Below are 19208 nucleotides of genomic sequence, written 5' to 3'. Positions count from 1 at the left end.
AAATAAGCAGACCAACCCCATGCAATTAATGTGGCATTTGGTTCTAGAGAAATGCTTACCAGGCATGCTCTAGCTGGGAAAGCCACACTTTGGGTTCATATGAATAAAGTCACATGAGGACAGTTTGGCAGCTGTATTGGCCAGTTTTGTAAGCCATGATCACCCAATCAGAATTGAGCACTAGCAATACACTTGCCTGAACTGTGCATGTGACTGTTCCACAATTTATGGCAGTCAGTAAGGAACAATTCTGGGTAACATGGGAGCTCCATTGACAACTTTTTGAAGGTGCAGTCACTGTCCTTCCATTGCTTGACTGCACAATACACACTCATTTGTACACCCAATATGCAAATACTCGCACCAGTTCAGTGACTAACTAGTGCACCTTAAACAAGTTAAAAATGGTAGCTGCCATACTTCTATCCTGAGCAATGAGCGATATTTCTGTATACAGGACCCCTTTTACCTGGCTGCACTGTAACCTCAGTACTAAGTGCTTTGGAAATCAAAAAACGAGGGGTAAACTAAGTGCCTGCCACCCTTAAAGCTTTGATACAATTTCGTTTCCTCATGTCATAAGTTTGGATGGTACCCCACAAAAAAAAAAAAAAGTAGTGTTTAATGGTGAGCATAATCACTCATCTGAGTGCAGACCAAAGGGCATTAAAACTCCCCCTTGCAAAGGGGAATGCATTCCTCCCAAAACAAAAAAAAGTGATTTGTAAAGAGTAAATCAAGAGATTACTTTTTGCTAGGGGCACAAAACATAATTGCTCACCTTAACTTAAGTGCCACATATCATCCCCCATAGTCTCAGCATTGATCATTCCTCATATGCACAAGCTCTTGTGTCAAGTCTGCTCTGTGGCTTATACAGTGTTACATGGATGAAAAGCAATGGCAGGATTTAAGCCTGCCTGGCGCAGGGTTACAGGACTGCTACAATGCGTCAGGGAAGAAAACTTATGGAAGACAGGTCAGTCTAGGGACATGAGAACCCCCTTTTCTGTCCATGGTGGTTGCAGAGGTCTTCACACTCTCCCAGTGCCGGCCCTCTGCGTTGCCTGGGTTCTTCGAGGAGCTGCGCCACCCCTACCTCCTCTGAATCCACAGCGGTAGCTGCGTCCTCGGCGGAACCTTCCAGAGACCCCAAATGTTTCAGTGTTGAGTTTTTTCTCCTCTGCCCATGTAGTTCGTCTGGATTTCATCTCCGAGGAAATGTTATCGAAGAATGACTTGGACCGGTCATAGTAAATATTCGGCCCCAAAGATTCCTCCTCAGGGTTCCCATCACTATTTTGGGTCTCCACACCAGAATCTCCCTTTTCGTCCCCCTCCTTCTCCGGCTTGTCATCTTTGAAGTTGAGCTTATCTTTGAATTCTTTGTCCAGTTCCTCACGATTAAATTGAGCATTGGCGCTCTCGAAATCAAAGTCTCCATCAAATTTTATGGTGTTCTCCTTGATAGTCGTTGGGCGGTTCTGACCCCGAGAACGGTTCCTTGTCCGTCTGTTACCTGATCTCCGTCTGGGGGGTCGTCTGTTCTCGTCATTCACTGTATTCTGTACCTGTGTAGCAGGAGCTGGTACATTAATCTGTGCAGGCGGTGGTGGTGGTGCCTGGCCCAATGCCTGGCCCGGTCTGTTCCTTCGCTGACTTACAGGGGGTCCTTTGGGCAGCTGCACCTTCTTCTGTGCCAGATTCTCCATTGGACCAGTCTGAACCGCTTGTTCTACCATTGGACTCCTCCGTACCGGGACAGATGGGAAGCCACCTCCCTTTGAGGTGAGGTGCGGAGGCTCCGCCAGTATGTCAGGATCCGCCAGAGCAGGCTGTGGAGATGGGGAAGAGGAGGAGCTGGATTCCGCGGCTGAGGCCAAAGGACTTACCAGCTTCTCAAGTCCCAAGGATGCAGCATACTGCTGGCCAAGGAGAGAGGAAGCCGCCAGCTGACCATACGATGGCATGCCATGGAACGGACTGTAAGGCACGGACTGCTGGTAGGACGATGTTGAAGCAGAGCTCAATGATGACTGGACAATGGCTGGGTCCTGGGGCAAGGCATGCTGGGCCTTAGGGGGCTCACACACCGTAATATCTTTGATGTCACTACCCCTGAAGATGATATATTCATAAACCTCTTCACGAGGGGATGCTGGAATATCAGTCGGACGGTCTTCAGTCCCAAAGGATCGTACTTTGGCTAGGGCCACAGTGGAGTTCTCGGTGTCGATGGTGTAGAGGATGCCCTCATAGCGGATCTGCGCCTTGGAGATCAGGCTGATCTTGCTCCCGATGTACGGCGTTCCCGAGCTCATCCTTCCAGTCTTCTCAGGCAGCCCCTCCACACACCTTCCCACCTGCGGAACCCCCCCCGGACCACTTGTTACCTATTTAAATAAACACAATTTTTATTCACTTACATACGTTTCTGGTTTCCGCTGTGCAGTCCACCCAGTCTGGTCTACTAATTCCCTGACAGTAAGCCTGCTGTATATATTTGTGTGTCATCTCAAATAAAACAGTCCATGGTAAGCAACTAAGAGCCGGTTCACACAGGGGCGACTCAGATCCGACTTCAGGTCGCTCCTAGTCGCCTCAGGTCGGACAACATTTATAAATTAATGTAAGTGAATGAGAGCCGTCTTAATGCACGCTACTGAAGTCGCTCCGACTTCAGAAGAGGTTCCTGTACTACTTCAATCCGACTTGTAGGCGGCTGGTACCCATTGATTTCAATGGAGGTCGCCTCCAAGTCGGATCTCCGTCTATACGGAGGCGACTCTGACAGAATTATCAGCTCTCAAGAGGGAACTCCACGCCAAATTTATGGAAAAAAATTGGCGTGGGTTCCCCCTCCGAGAGCATACCAGGCCCTTAGGGGAACCCCTACGCCAAAAAAAAACGGCGTGGGGGTCCCCCCAGATCCATACCAGACCCTTATCCGAACACGCTACCCGGCCGGCCAGGAAAGGGGGTGAGGACGAGCGAGCGGCCCCCCTCCTGAGCCATACCAGGCCGCGTGCCCTCAACATGGGGGGGTGCCTTGGGGAAGGGGGCCCGTGGCCCCCCACCCCAAAGCACCTTGTCCCCATGTTGATGAGGACAAGGGCCTCTTCCCGACAACCCTGGCCGTTGGTTGTCGGGGTCTGCGGGCGGGGGCTTATCGGAATCCGGGATTCCCCTTTAATAAAGCGGCCCCCGGATACCGGCCCCCCAGCCTATGTGAATGAGTATGGGGTACAATGTACCCCTACTCATTCATCTGTGAAAAAAATGTACAAAAAAACACAACACAAAAGGGTTAAAATAGTTTATTGCACAGCTCCGGGGGTCTTACGTCTTCGGGGGTCTTCTCGCCGGACTCCTCCGCTATCTTCTGCTAGCTCTTTTGCTAGAGGAGGAGCCCGGCTTTCTTCTTCGTCGCTGCCGCCCTCTTCTTCCGACTTCGGGGTCTTGTCCCCCTCTTCGGTTCTTCTTGCCGGGCCACCGCTTCTTCTTCCAGCTCTTTTACTAGCGGTGGTCCGGTCTTCTGTCGCCGCCGCTGCCTTCCGTTCTTCTTCTGGAGATGTTGACTCAACGCTCTCTCCGGCCGCAATGCCAGAGACGCGGTGCGCTGCGACTTATATAGGGACAAGGGGCGGGGTCACCGGTTGATGTCACATGCTGACCCCGCCCCCTTACGATGTCACAGTCCCGGAGGATGCTGGGACTGTGACATCGTAAGGGGGCGGGGTCACCATGTGACATCAACCGGTGACCCCGCCCCTTGTTTCTATAAAGTCGCCGCGCACTGCCTCTCTGGCATTGCGGCCGGAGAGAGCGTCGAGTCAACATCTCCAGAAGAAGAAGAACGGAAGGCGGCGGCGATGGCGGCAACAGAAGACCGGGCCACCGCTAGTAAAATAACTGGAAGAAGAAGCGGTGGCCCGGCAAGAAGAACCGAAGAGGGGGACAAGACCCCTGAAGTCGGAAGAAGAGGGCGGTGGCGACGAAGAAGAAAGCCGGGCTCCTCCGCTAGCAAAAGAGCTAGCAGAAGAAAGCGGAAGAGTCCGGCGAGAAGACCCCCGAATACGGAAGACCCCCGGAGCTGTGCAATAAACTATTTTGACCCTTGTGTGTTGTGTTTTTTTGTACATTTTTTTTCACAGGTGAATGGGTAGGGGTACATTGTACCCCATACTCATTCACATAGGGTGGGGGGCTGGTATCCGGGGGCCCCCTTATTAAAGGGGGTTTCTGGATTCCGATAAGCCCCCCGCCCGCAGACCCTGACAACCAACGGCCAGGGTTGTCGGGAAGAGGCCCTTGTCCTCATCAACATGGGGACAAGGTGCTTTGGGGTGGGGGGCCCCCCTTCCCCAAGGCACCCCTCCCATGTTGAGGGCACACGGCCTGGTACGGCTCAGGGGGGGGGGGGGCGCTCGCTCGTCCCCACCCCCTTTCCTGGCCGGCCGGGTAGCGTGCTCGGATAAGGGTCTGGTATGGATCTGGGGGGTACCCCCACGCCGTTTTTTTCGGCGTAGGGGGTTCCCCCTAGAATCCATACCAGACCTAAGGGCCTGGTATGCTCTCGGAGGGGGAACCCACGCCAAATTTTTTTCATAAATTTGGCGTGGAGTTCCCCCTTCAGAGCTCATTCTCTGATTGGCCACGGCAAAAGTCGCCTGGCCTGGGGCGACTTAAAGTCGTGTTGTAAGTCGCCCCAGGTCGTGTTCAAGTCATCTCCAAGTTGCCTCACAAAGTCGTCCTGGAAGTCGTGTCGCCCCTGTGTGAACCGGCTCTAAACAAGTATCATGTTGTGCTTGTGAGCGGTTGGAATATCTGACCTCTATATTCAGACTGGGAGGAAGCGGTATATGACGAAAGCATTCAAGAGGAGTGTTCCGTTACATTGGTGGCAAGCAGCGGGATGCTTCCTGCAGTCTGGGACATCCAAACCTCTACCTGGATCTAAGGTCCAGATAGCAGGAGAGGAGAGGTGCAGATACCAGCCGCCATGGAAGATGATTCAGAAGGAGGTTGCAAAAGATGCAGATACAGCACAGAGGACCAGTATGAGAGCAGGTCCTGCTGGGATGGTTTGATTCTATCCGCTATGAGCTCTAGAAAGAAGCGCTAGCCCGTGACCAGCGACACCAGGGAAAAGTTTTCCTCTCCATCCAGGAAAGGTACTGGTCGCAGTATGGATTGTGGATGCTGTTTTTGGAAGAAAAAAAACACACAAGAAGCAGACAGCTGAATTAAGCAGGCTGGTCTGGGCAGAGATGCTGCTGGATGAGAGCTACGGAGCCCTCCGGTGGCATGTATCCCAAGCATGCCCTTGGATAGTGGATGACAGCCCAATGGAAGGCTTTGGCTACAGCCGCTTGGGACTGTTATATGTGAAGCTGACAGGGGACTCTAACTTTGGGAGTGATTTGGAGTGGCGGTTGGATGACATCATGAATTTCAGAGAAGGGTTACTGAACGTCTCGGAAGTGCACTGGGCACTGGAAGATATAATGTTTCTGGCCAATCAGGAATGGTAGCTGGAGATCGCCTACAGACAGCTGCTAGACTCTGCTCAGCGCCAGGGCTGGGCTCCCTTTGCCTGGGACTATCAGGAAATACCAGTTGACAACTCTGAAATCCTGGCTGAAGAGTCAGCAATGTGGCAGAGTAACAGTGTGCTTTGCCAACCTGCCCCCACAGCTATGGACGCGGAGGTCTTATGGCGGATACAGCAAGTGATGACTGACCTTGATGATCCTGTTTCTGCATGGGATGATCTTGGATGGAGGAATGTGCCTGTCCAGCAACATGCCAGAGAATTGGCAGTGGAAAATCTGGAGATTGCTACCCCAAAAACTGAAGTGCTGACAACAGGGCAGAACTCTGCTAACCTCTGCCCAGCACTAGTAGCATCTTCAGCATTGCATGGACAGGAGACGGTGAACCTCTATCCCCAGACACCAGTTGCAGAGACAGGGGATTTGATAGAAAAAAGAAAAAAAGTGCAGCGCTTATCCTGTAAATAATACTGAAAAAAATTGCAATGATTAAAGTGCAAAAGTGCTAAACAAAAAACGTGTGACAATCAATGCACAAATATAATAACATATATGTACAACACCAAATTAATAAAAATATTAAAAAAATATGTGACAAAAAAACCCATAAATGAAGTTCATGTAGAAATAAATCAAGTGTTTAAAAAAATATATATGAAAAAATATTTTGAAAAAATTATTTAAGTGTCCATATATATTGCAAAAGCAAAAACAATAATTCCAATGTGTATATAAAAATAGCTAAAGCTTGATTGCTTAATCCATTGCGTTTGATCACGTTGACCCGTCACCTCTAAACACCACTTATAGATGGAGGCTTACCAGATCCCCAGTGACCCCCCTGCTAGGGAAGGTCAAACCGCGTGAGTTGGATCACAGATCCCACCATAGACGTCCAGATGCCAGAGATTGTCCCGATCTTCCAGGCGTCTCCTAATCCTCAGACTTCCAAAAAGTGTATCACCAGCAAAATATAAGAAGTGCGCCAAATTGTGTGATATGGTTTCAGCAAGGGGTTTATTAGAGCCTGATGCTCAAGCACATATAAAACGACTCCAACGAGTCACAAAAGGTACAGGTACCGTTTAAAAAACAAAACAAAATTGCTAGCAAATAAAAAACTCCTCAGTGTGAGTTTGATTGCAATCGCACATGCGCAATAGGTGTGGGGGTGGCTACCTGACAATCGTTTCGTCAAAGATCTGACGTCATCAGGGGTACGCCCACACCACTGCGCCAAGTCATTTTATAGTCTATTAGCAAGGAAAGGTGCCCAGCCATAGGTTAAAATGAACGCCCTATCCAGGGCTAAGATACAATACCCCAGAAGAGCTATACACTCAAAGAACAGGGGTCAATTTCCTAAAATAAAAAATGGCCATATAACGAATTAGGCTGAACGGAATACATAGATATTTATATTCCGCCCTCTAATGGTTATAGATAGTAATTACTGAGAGTAAACACTAAAAATAAAAATTGCATTAAAAAAAGAGAAAAGATGCCACCATGTATATAGACTGGTTACCTGTCATTGCCAACAGTCCACCCATATAACAATGTCACACAATATTGATCCAAAGGACAACATATATTCAATAACAAACAAGAATATCTAAAAAACTTATCCCCTTAATATAATTTTACTCATGATAAAGGAGTATAATAATAAAAATTAATATATTTATTCAATGTTTGTTAAATTCCTAAGTCTAGTGCTGCCAACATTCAACATCAACCATTATTAATAAAACAGTTGATGTTCCACTCCACATTGAGACCCCCAATGACATGCGTACCTAATTTATATATCCAATTAGTCTCAGCTCGTGAAATAGTACACTTCCCATTACTTCCATGCCAGTGGGGAACATACCTCTCAATGGCTAAAAAGGTAGTACCCCTTGAGTCACGTTTATGTTTCAAGTCATAATGTTTACTGACATTGTGCTTGTCAAAGCCCTTACAAATGTTGGTTATATGTTCACCTAAACATAAGTGCAACATACGAATTGTGCGTCCCATATACTCCAAACCGCAAGGACACCTGAGGAGATACACGACACACTTAGTAGAACATGTAATAAAAGTTTGGATGGGATACGTGAGTCCCGTTCCACTTGTGGTGAACTCTGTGAATCTCCTCCCCTATTGTGTATTCAACTTACAGGCTCTGCACTTACCACTGGGGTAAAAACCCTTTAGGTCACCAACAAAGGTAGGTCTTTTTGGAGGGTCAGGGACATTAGGAGCAATCATGTTCCTTAAGTTAGTAGCACCTCTGAAAATAACATTCGGTCTATCAGACAGCAGAGGGCCCAGAACATGGTCATTCTTTATTATTGGCCAATGTTTCTTTATAATCCTCTAGATGGCCCAATGCTGACTAGAGAAGGTAGTAATAAAAGCTAAACCGTAATTATCAGTGCTATCAACTCTAGGGGGCTTATCAGCCAGTAATACCTGCCGATCCTTATCACCAACTTCAGCTACAATAGAGTGGAGAGTATTGCCATCATATCCCTTGGCCAAAAATCTATTTTTTAGGATTAATGCCTCTTTGTAAAAATCCTCCGGGATAGTGCAATTACGCTTTAATTGCAAAAATTGGCCTTTGGGTACAGCCGCCAACCACAAATAATGATGGCACGAATCCAGAGGGATGTAGCCATTTCTATCATTTTTTAAAAAAACGTTGTGGTAACTATTTTATTTTCCACAATGGCGATCTTTAGATCTAAGAAATGGATATCAGTAGAACTCAATTCATGGCTGTAGACTATACCACGATTATTACTGTTCAGATGGGATAGGAAAAGTTGTACAGATGCAATATCACCATCCCATATGAACAGAATATCGTCAATAAACCTTTTCCAGGCCACTAACTCTAGTGGCCTGTTGCCCAAAATGATATCCTCTTCCCATTTCGCCATGAAGAGGCTGGCCATACTGGGAGCAAATTTAGCTCCCATGGCCACCCCCTTATCTGCAAAAAATGGGCTCCCTCATGCCAAAAATGGTTATGCGTCATTGAAAAATCAAGTAATTGTAGAATGAAATTACGTTGAGTAATTGAGATGGTGTTATCCTGAGACAAAAAGTATTGTACCGCTCTGCCGTTACCAATAGGTACGTGGATTTCCACTCCAAGGATTGTAAGACATTAATGACATGCTTAGTGTCCTTCAGAAAGGAAGGGGTGCCCATCATCAGTGGTTGTAAATAACGATCTATATATTTACCTATGCAGATGTTATAGAATCAATACCACTGATGGGCCGACCCGGGGGATCGATCATGGACTTATGAAATTTCAACAGCGAGTAGATGACTGGCAACCAAGGCGCCAAGGAAACCAGAAAATCTTTTTATTTAAAATGCCCATGTCAAAGCCTTTGTCGATAAGTTCCTTTAGATCCCGTTTAAATCTTGTGGTAGGATCCACAAGTAACGGGGAGTATGTGTCAGGGTCAGATAAGATCCTGGCCATCTCATGTGCGTACATCTCTTTATCTAGGATTACAATGCCCCCCCCCCCTTGTCCGCCGGACGGACCACTATGTCCTTCCTATTGCATAATGAATCTAGTCCCATCTTGAAATCCTGTGGAGGTTGGGCTGGTTTCAATTTAAGATCATTAAGATCCTTAATTACTAAATCACAAAAGATGTTTATATTGGGTGTTGTATTATTGGGAGGGTTGAAAAGTGAGAAGCCTGAATGGACAATCGTTGTCGATTCCCTAATAGGTTGTCTAGTAGGATTGCTCATGATATATCTTTTTATATTCAATTTACGCGTGTATCTTTTGATGTCAATAAAGGTCTGAAATCTATTAAGATTACGCGGAGGTGCAAATTGCAGACCCTTACTGAGGGTTACCAGCTCTTCCTTAGATAGCTCTTTGGTGCTGAGATTAATGATACCACTATTATCTACGTCCTTCTGCTTTTTGGGGTGAAGACGCTTCCCCCCTCTGCACCCTCTCTTGTGTGCCCATTTCTTTTGTATTCCCCCTCGTGTCCCCTCCTGAAAACCCTGCTGATAATGGTTTCCTGCGGAGGGATGATTATACGGGGGTTGTGAAACCACATGATTACTAGTAGCCCCCGGAGTGTCTTACTACATCATTGTTAAAGGGAGCATATCTACCCCCCTTATGTCTCCAAGGTGGAGGAGGACCTCTGGATGGTGAATGTTGGTGATAATTTGAATTTCCCCTACCACCTCGTCCCCTGTTGGGGTTAGGATGTCGTTGTGAACCATTCCAGCGCTCAGCAGATACCGGGGAAGTATGGTGCGGGAGTCCCTGTAAATGTTGAGGGACAAAAATATTACCACTCCCTGCACTCCCATTATGGGTAACAGGGGGCAGTAAGCTCAAATCCCCCACACCAGATGGTGGAATGGGCTTAGTAATGGGTACAACCTGCCATTTAAAGACCACATTTTCCTTGTAGTCTTTCTTGTTCCTGTTATATTTTTTCTTCTTTTTTACTTTTTGTTCAGTTTCCTCTTTTATCAGAATAGCTTTTAATGCTTCTGACCTTTGTGTGTATTCAGAATCATTTTTAAACGGGACAAGTTTACTTTTGATTGTACTAATTTCAAAGTCTAATGAGGCTAGTTTCCTTGATTTCTTAGCAATAAGGAATTTCAGAAACTGAACCCCAGCCTCATTAAATTACTTAAACCATTCGGCCATTTCTTTATCATCTTTTTGTGGGTTTGCATCCCACCTAAGACTCCTAGGAACCATATTGTCCCTTACATATTCCTCCAAGTAAGCTATATCCCATCTGGTATGCACCTCGGATACATTTAGGTTTTTCAACCTCAGAAAATAACCTGAAATATTATCCCTGGGATCATCATTACCATCAAATACTCCTAAAGTATCTGTAACCACCTTTATGGATGTACCAGCAGCAGATAAAAGTGTATTGATAGACAAAAATAAATAGGTAGAAAAATTCCGCGCTTGGCAAAACTCAATAAGAAAATCAGCAGCTGAACACCATACCCCAGATACTGGGCACAATAGCAAAGAAAAAAGAAAAAAAGTGCAGCACTTATCCTGTAAATAATAATACTTAAAGTGCAAAAGTGCTAAACAATTTGATAGATTTGATAGACTTTTCTGCTGAGGAAGAACAATCTGATGAGCCTCCAGCAGAGAAGCTGGTATTAGGGCCAAACTTCACTGTGCTCTGCCCAGCACCAACAGCAGTATCTGTGGAGTTGCAAGGAATTTCCCCAGCTGAAGCGCTGGTCACTGGACAGAGGGTTCAAGACCTCTGTCCTACACCTGTGGCAGTTCCAGAGGCTCAGGGTGAGAAGGTGGCAATCACTTCCCAGCAGCAGATACAGGGGGAGAAGGGAGATGTGTTCGCTGTCCCTCCCCAACAGTTGGCCAGGGTGGAGGAAGCAGTCTTTCCTCCCCAGCAAAGAACTGTGCACCTGGGAGACAGTACCATAGACTTGTCATCCCAGGAACCAGATGAGGGAACAGAAAAGGAAGCAGCCAGCTCACTTCCCCAATATGCCATTCCTTTTCCTCCTTCCACTACACAGTTTGGGAGTGGAGGAATCCAGCCTCCTGCCCCAACGGTTAGCCGAAATGGATGATGTGGAGTCCCCAGCAGAAGTGCTGGCAACAGGGCAGTGTGCTACCAACCTCTGCCCAGCATTGGCAACAACTGTGGAGATCCAGGGAGTCGGGCAGGCGGCCTCTCTCTCCGGCGTCAAGCTGATGTAGTGAAGCTACTACTCCCAGCTGAATCACTGGCAACTGGGCAGAGCGCTGCTGGCCTCTGCCTAGCACCTACTGTGTCTCTAAAACTTCAGGAAGCTGGGGTGATTGGCACCTCTGCTCAGCAGAAGATCGAGCCCCAGAATGTTAAAAAAAAACACTCAGCTGAAGAGCTGGCAGCTGGACAGAGAGTAAATGACCTCTGCCCCACACCTACTGGTGTCAACTATTTCTTGCAGCCAACAAAGGAGATCATGCGGACAAACTATGTGAGTTCTTTCTGCCTAACTAAACGCATGTCTAGACCAGGTGGAGGTCTGAGACCTTGTTAGTCAATTTTGATGGGGTAGAAATGTGACAGACTCACCCGGGACAGAGGCTTTTGGAGGGGACTGAATGCTAGCCTCTACGGGCCCTTTCATTTGGGAGAATGGTGTTTTTTGTGAGCTGTATGCCTGGGGACCCTTGAGGTGGTGTTACTTTAGATTCAGATCCTTGTCCCCCAAGACACACAGACTCTGGGAGCCCTGTATATGCCATATTAAAAATAGTGACTAAGAAAATATATCTTGGATTACTTAAAATGGGACAGTAATATTCATCCACAGTATCTCTCAGGATATATGTAAAGACTATTCTTGGTTTGTTTTATTCTGAACTCAACATGTTAGTTGAGAGAGCTGATCACATTGGCCTCTAGAACTGGGTAGGAGCCGGACAGTCTACTCCTACTATAGTTTGTTGCCTACTAGGCTGAGGGGGGGGGGGGGAGTTCACTGTTTGTATTGTTTTTTGTAATTAGCTCCTGCTATTGTGAAAATGTGTCCTGTGTTTATACTAATGTGTGAAGCTCGGTGACAACAAGTCTGACCTGTAGTGAAATCCTGATTATTCATAACAATGCTCAGGAGGGCACGGAGTCACATAAGCTGCTTTAAGGGATTGGTTAATTAGCTCATGTTAATTAGGTTCATGGTTACAGTTTTATTATAAGCCTGCTGTATATATTTGTGTGTCATCTCAAATAAAAAAAAATCCATGTTAACCACTTAAGCCCCAGACCATTTGGCTGGTCAATGACCAGAGGACTTTTTACAATTTGGCACTGCGCTGCTTTAACTGGTAATTGCGCGGTCATGCAATGTTGTACCAAAACAAAATTTGCGTCCTTTTTTTCCCACAAATAGAGCTTTCTTTTAAAGGTAGTTGATTGACTCTGCGATTTTAATTTTTTGCAATATAAACGTAAAAAGACCGAAAATTTTGAAAAAAAATTATATTTTCTAATTTTTGTTATTAGAAAAATCCAATAAACTCAATTTTAGTCATACATTTAGGCCAAAATGTATTCAGCCACATGTCTTTGGTAAAAAAAAAAGTCAATAAGTGTGTATTTATTGGTTTGCGCAAAAGTTGTCACATCTACAAACTAAGGTACATTTTCTGGAATTTACGCAGCTTTTAGTTTATGACTGCCTATCTCAATTCTTGAGGTGCTAAAATGGCAGGGCAGTACAAACCCCCTCCAAATTACCCCATTTTGGAAAGTAGACACCCTAAGGAAATTGATAAGAGGCATGTTGAGCCCATTAAATATTTTATTTTTTTGCCCCAAGCGATTGAATAATGACAAAAAAAACGTTTTTTTTACAAAAATTTGTCACTAAATGATATATTGCTCACACATGCCATGGTTATATGTGAAATTGTACCCCAAAATACATTTTGCTGCTTCTCCTGAGTACGGGGATACCACATGTGGTCAACTTTTTTGGAGCCTAGCAGCATACGGGGCCCCGAAAGCCAAGCACCGCCTTCAGGATTTCTAAGGGCATACATTTTTAATTTCACTCCTCACTACCTATCACAGTTTTGAAGACCTAAAATGCCAAGATGGCACAAAACCCCAACAAATTACCCCATTTAAGAAAGTAGACACCCCAAGCTATTTGCTGAGAGGCATGTTGAGTTCATGGAATATTTTATATTTTGCCACAAGTTGCGGGAAAATTACAAACTTATTTTTATTTTTTTTTCACAAAGTTGTCACTAAATGATATATTGCTCACACATGCCATGGGCATATGTGGAATTATACCCCAAAATAAGTGCTGCTGCTTCTCCCGAGTATGGGGATACCTCCTGTATGGGACTTTTTGGGAACCTAGCCACGTACGGGGCCCCAAAAATCTAGCACCGCCTTCAGGATTTCTAAGGGTGTCGATTTTTGATTTCACTCCTCACCACCTATTACAGTTTTGAAGGCCATAAAATGCCAAGATGGCACATAACCCCCCAAATGACCCCATTTTGGAAAGTAGACACCCCAAGCGATTTTCTGAGAGGCATGTTGAGTCCATGGAATATATATATTTTTTTTTCAAATATATATTTTTATTTATCTCCGGTTAGGGGAAGACCCCACAATACAGGCAGAAAAAACAATTAGAGCCATGAATACAGAAAGCATTGTGGTACAAAGAGAGAGTAACAACCCGAGCAGTGCAATGAACAAGACATGGTAAAACAAATGGGTATATAGGAGATCCTTGCTTCCACATAAAGTAAGAACAGTGGGCGTGAAAGCTCATTGAAATGGTACAGGAATGGGGTACAGTCTCTGCGCTCCCTCCTTCCAAACAAGGGGAGGAAACTCAGAGTTGCCGGAGGAGTGTAAGGGGAAGAATTAAGGAGGGACGGGGACAGAGATAGAAAAAAGGAAATGAGGGAGAAAGAGGTAGGGGACAGACAGGGAAAGAATAGACCGATAGACATGGCGGTGGTTCAGGTCGTCAGCTCCACAAAGGGGGCCGGGGGAGAATCAGGGCTTAGCAAAGATTGGCCTTCAGCGGAGAATATGAACAAACACCAGATGTCCCATGTTTTTTTTATAGATTTCTTGTTTGTGCTGCGCAGTAAGGATTAGGTCCTCCATTTTCCATACATCTTCTACTTTCCGCAGCCAATGCGCCACGGTCGGGGGGGAACGTTGTTTCCAGTGAAGGGGGATACACGCCTTAGCTGCATTGAGGAGGTGGCATATAAGTGATTTCCTATATTTTTTAAGGGGGGTCACTGAGAGATGAAGTAAAAAGAAAGCTTCATCATCCGGGATGGGGTAGGCCGCAAACTTCTGGGAGATGCGACGAACCTCCTCCCAAAACGTCCGCAACCTGGAGCAGGACCAAAACACATGAAGCAGTGTACCCTTTTCCTCATCACAGCGCGAGTCCATGGAATATTTTATATTTTGCCACAAGTTGCGGAAAAATTACAAATTTTTTTTTTTTCACAAAGTTGTCACTAACTGATATATTGCTCACACATGCCTTTGGCATATATGGAATTACACCCCAAAATAAATGCTTCTGCTTCTCCCGAGCATGGGGATACCTCAAGTGTGGGACTTTTTGGGAGCCTATCTGCGCACGGGGCCCCAAAAATCTAGCACCGCTTTCAGGATTTCTAAGGGCGTAGATTTTTGATTTCACTCCTCACCACCTATTACAGTTTTGAAGGCCATAAAATGCCAAGATGGCACAACCCCCACCCCCCCCCCCCCCTAAAAATGACCTCATTTTGGAAAGTAGACACTCCAAGCTATTTTCTGAGAGGCATGTTGTGTCCATGGAATTATATTTTGCCACAAGTTGCGGGAATATGACAAACTTTTTTTTTTTTTGCCCAAAGTTGTCACTAAATGATATATTGCTCAAACATGCCATGGGCATATGTGGAATTACACCCCAAAATCAATTCTGCTGCTTCTCCTGAGTACAGGGATACCACATGTGTGTAACTTTTTGGGAGCCTAGCCGTGTACAGGGCCCCAAAATCCAAGCACCACCTTCTAAGGGCGTAAATGTTTGATTTCACGCTTCACTACCTATCACAGTTTTGAAGACCATAAAAATGCCAAGATGGCACAACCCCCCCCCCCCCCCCCAAATGACCCTATTTTGGAAAGTAGACACCCCAAGCTATTTGCCGAGAGGCATGGTGAGTATTTTGCAGCTCTCATTTGTTTTTGAAAATGAAGAAACAAAAGAAAAATTGATATTTTTTTTCTTTTTTTTAATTTTCAAAACTTTGTGACAAAAATCAAGGTCTGCAAGATACTCACCATACCTCTCAGCAAATAGCTTGGGGTGTCTACTTTCCAAAATGGGGTCACTTGGGGGGATTTTGTGCTATCTGGGCGAAACTGTGATAGGCAGTGAGGAATGAAATCAAAAATTTACACCCTTAGAAAGCCTGAAGGCAGTGCTTGGATTTTGGGGTACCGTACGCGGCTAGGCTCCCAAAAGGTCTCACACTTGTGGTATCCCCGTACTCAGGAGAAGCAACAGAATGTATTTTGGGGTGTAATTTCACATATAACCATGGCATGTTTGAGCAATATATCATTTAATGACAACTTTGTGCAAAAAAAAATAAAATAAAAATAATGTATTTTTTTCCGCAACTTGTGTCAAAATATAAAATATTCCATGGACTCAACATGCCTCGCAGCAAATAGCTTGGGGTGTCTACTTTCCAAAATTAGGTCATTTGGGGGGGTTTTGAACTGTCCTGGCATTTTATGCACAACATTAACCACTTAACAACCGCCCATTGCCGATTAACGGGTTCAGGGCGGTTGTTTAACTCTGAGAGGCCGTTAATTAACGGCCTCCCAGAATTCTGCTCTCGCGTGCCCCTTGGGGCGCGCACACGAGATCATCCGTGACCGCCGGGTCCAGTGGACCCGGCGCATCACGGATCACGGTAAACGGCTGCTCGTCGCGGCCGTTTACCACGTGATCGCTCCGTCAAATGACGGAGTGATCACTTGTAAACAAACCGGCGTCATGTTATGACGCCGGTTCCTCCCTCCCCCTCTCTGTACCGATCGGTACAGCGGAGGGGAAAGAGATCGGTGTTAGCAGCGCTGTGGGCTGCATCTGCAGTGCCCACATCGCTGCTCACCGAATTTAACCCCTCAATTCCCTGCCAATACTCTGCAATACCCTGCAATACTCTGCAGTACCCCCCATTACTCTGCAATACCCTGCCATTACTCTGCAGTACCCCCCATTACTCTGCAATACCATGCCATTACTCTGCAGTACCCCCCATTACTCTGCAGTACCCTGCCATTACTCTGCAGTACCCCCCATTACTCTGCAGTACCCTGCCATTACTCTGCAGTACCCCCCATTACTCTGCAGTACCCCCCATTACTCTGCAGTACCCCCCAATACTCTGCAGTACCCCCCAATACTCTGCAGTACCCGCCATTACTCTGCAGTACCCGCCATGACTCTGCAGTACCCTGCCATTACTCTGCAGTACCCCCCAATACTCTGCAGTACCCCCCAATACTCTGCAGTACCCGCCATTACTCTGCAGTACCTGCCATTACTCTGCAGTACCCCGCCACCCCGCCATTACTCTGCAGTACCCCGCCATTACTCTGCAGTACCCCCCAATACTCTGCAGTACCCCCTAATACTCTGCAGTACCCTGCCATTACTCTGCAGTACCCCCCATTACTCTGCAGTACCCTGCCATTACTCTGCAATACCCCCCGATACTCTGCAATACCCCCCAATACTCTGCAATACCCCGCCAATACCCACCAATACCCAGCCAATACCCTGCCAATACCCTGCCAATACTCTGCAATACCCTGCCATAAATTGCCATACCCAGCCATACTCGGTGATACCCTGCAATACCCAGCCATAGACACCCCCCCACCCCTCACCGCCCTCCGGTGCTTCTACCAGCTCGCCAGTACGATCAAAGCCAGAATCTTTATTTTTTATTTTTATTTCAGGCTTCCCAGCCTAGAGGTGAGATGTGGGGTCATATTGACCCCCAGATTTCACTGTAAAGAGGACCTGTCATCCCATATTCCTATTACAAGAGATGTTTACATTCCTTGTAATAGGAATAAAAGTGATCAAAAATTTATTTTTGGGGAAAAAAATGTCAAACTAAAATAAATAAAGTAAAATGAACAATAAAAAAAAAAAATTTAAAGCGCCTCTGTCCCCATGTGCTCGCATGCAGAAGCGAACGCATACGTAATCCCCGCCCACATATGAAAACGGTGTTCAAACCACACATGTGAGGTATCGCCGTGAACGTTAGAGCGAGAGCAATAATTCTAGCCCTAAACCTCCTCTGCAACTCAAAACATGTAACCAGTAAAAAAAAATTAAAGCGTCGCCTATGGGGATTTTTTAAGTAGCGACATTTGGCGCCATTCCACGGGCATGTGCAATTTTGAAGAGTGACATGTTCGATATCTATTTACTCAGCATAACTTCATCTTTCACTTTATGCAAAAATTGGGCTAACTTTACTGCTTTTTTTTTTTTTTTTTTTTTTAAGCACAAAACTGTTTTTCCCCCAAAAAACGTGTTCGAAAAATTGCTGCGCAAATACCGTGTGAGATAAAAATTTGCAACGACCACCATTGTATTCTCCAGGGTCTTTGCTAAAAAAATATATATAACGTTTTGGGGTTCTCTGTAATTTTCTAGCAAATAAATTATGATTTTTACATGTAGGAGAGAAATGTCACAATTGTCCTGGGTGCTCCAGAACGCCCCAGGCGCTCCCTGCATTTTGGGCCTCTGTATGTGGCCACACTGTGTAAAAGTCTCACACATGTGGTATCGCCGTACTCGGGAGTAATAGCAGAATGTGTTTTGGGGTGTAATTTGTGGTATGCATATGCTGTGTGTGAGAAATAACCTGATAATATGACAATTTTGTGGGAAAAAAAATCAATTATGAAGAAAAAATTACTAATCTGCTAAATTTTTATAACAGAAACGAAGAAAAATTCATTTTTTCGCAAAATTTTCTGTCTTTTTTCTTTTATAGCACAAAAAGTAAAAAACTGAGAGGTGATTAAATACCACCAAAAGAAAGCTCTATTTGTGTGAAAAAAAGGACAAAAATTTCATATAGGTCCAGTGTTGCATGACTGAGTAATTGTCATTCAAAATGTGAGAGCACCAAAAGCTGAAAATTGGTGGGTTTTTAAATTAAGGGTGTTTAAGTGCCCAGTGGTCAAGTGGTTAAAAGCTTATGTCAGACATCACCCACTCTAACCACTTGAAGACAAAGCTTCTGACACTTTTTGTTTACATGAAAAAATGTATTTTTTTGCAAGAAAATTACTTTGAACCCCCAAACATTAAGTATTTTTTTAAAGCAAAGGCCCTACAGATTAAAATGGTGGGTGTTTCATTTTTTTTTCACAGGGTATTTGCACAGCGATTTTTCAAATGCATTTTTTGGGGAAAAAACACACTTTTTTTCATTTTAATGCACGAAAAATCACTGTATTGCCCAAATGTTTGATGAAATAAAAAAGATGATCTTAGGCTGAGTACATGGATACCAAACACGACATGCTTTAGAATTGCGCAGAAACGTGCAGCGATGACAAACTACATACATTTTTAAAAGCCTTTAAACAGGTGACCACTTTAGATTTACGGAGGACTTCTGCTAAAATTAGTACCCTCGATCTGACCTTCGCGGTGATACCTCACATGCATGGTGCAATTGCTGTTTACATATGACGCCAGACCGACGCAGACCAACGCTTGCGTTCGACGTTGCGCCTTTTTGTTTTTTCATTATTTATTTTGCTTTTTTATTTTTTTTATTTATGTTCCTTTCATTTATATATTTTTTATAATTTTTATTGTTATCTCAGGGAATGTAAATATCCCCTATGATTGCAATAGGTAGTGACAGGTACTCTTTTTTTAAAAAGATTAGGGTCTATCAGACCCTAGATCTCTCCTCTGCCCTCAAAGCATCTGACCACACCAAGATCGGTGTGATAAAATGCTATCCCAATTTCCCAATGGCGCTGTTTACATCCCGCA

The 19208-nt window shown here is 45.2% G+C and overlaps 1 pseudogene; it reads right to left on the bottom strand.

Moving 5' to 3' along the window:
• Positions 1 to 601: 601 nt before the first annotated feature.
• Positions 602 to 2373, bottom strand: LOC143927956 (protein LSM14 homolog B pseudogene; annotated as a pseudogene).
• Positions 2374 to 19208: the final 16835 nt, after the last annotated feature.

This window comes from Lithobates pipiens, unplaced genomic scaffold (assembly GCF_037356315.1).
Source record: "Lithobates pipiens isolate NorthernLeopardFrog02 unplaced genomic scaffold, aLitPip1_a1.2 Scaffold_23, whole genome shotgun sequence".
In the NCBI taxonomy this organism is placed as follows: Eukaryota; Metazoa; Chordata; class Amphibia; order Anura; family Ranidae; genus Lithobates; species Lithobates pipiens.
Note: the sequence above shows the minus strand (reverse complement) of the source record. Positions and strands in the feature narration are given on the sequence as shown.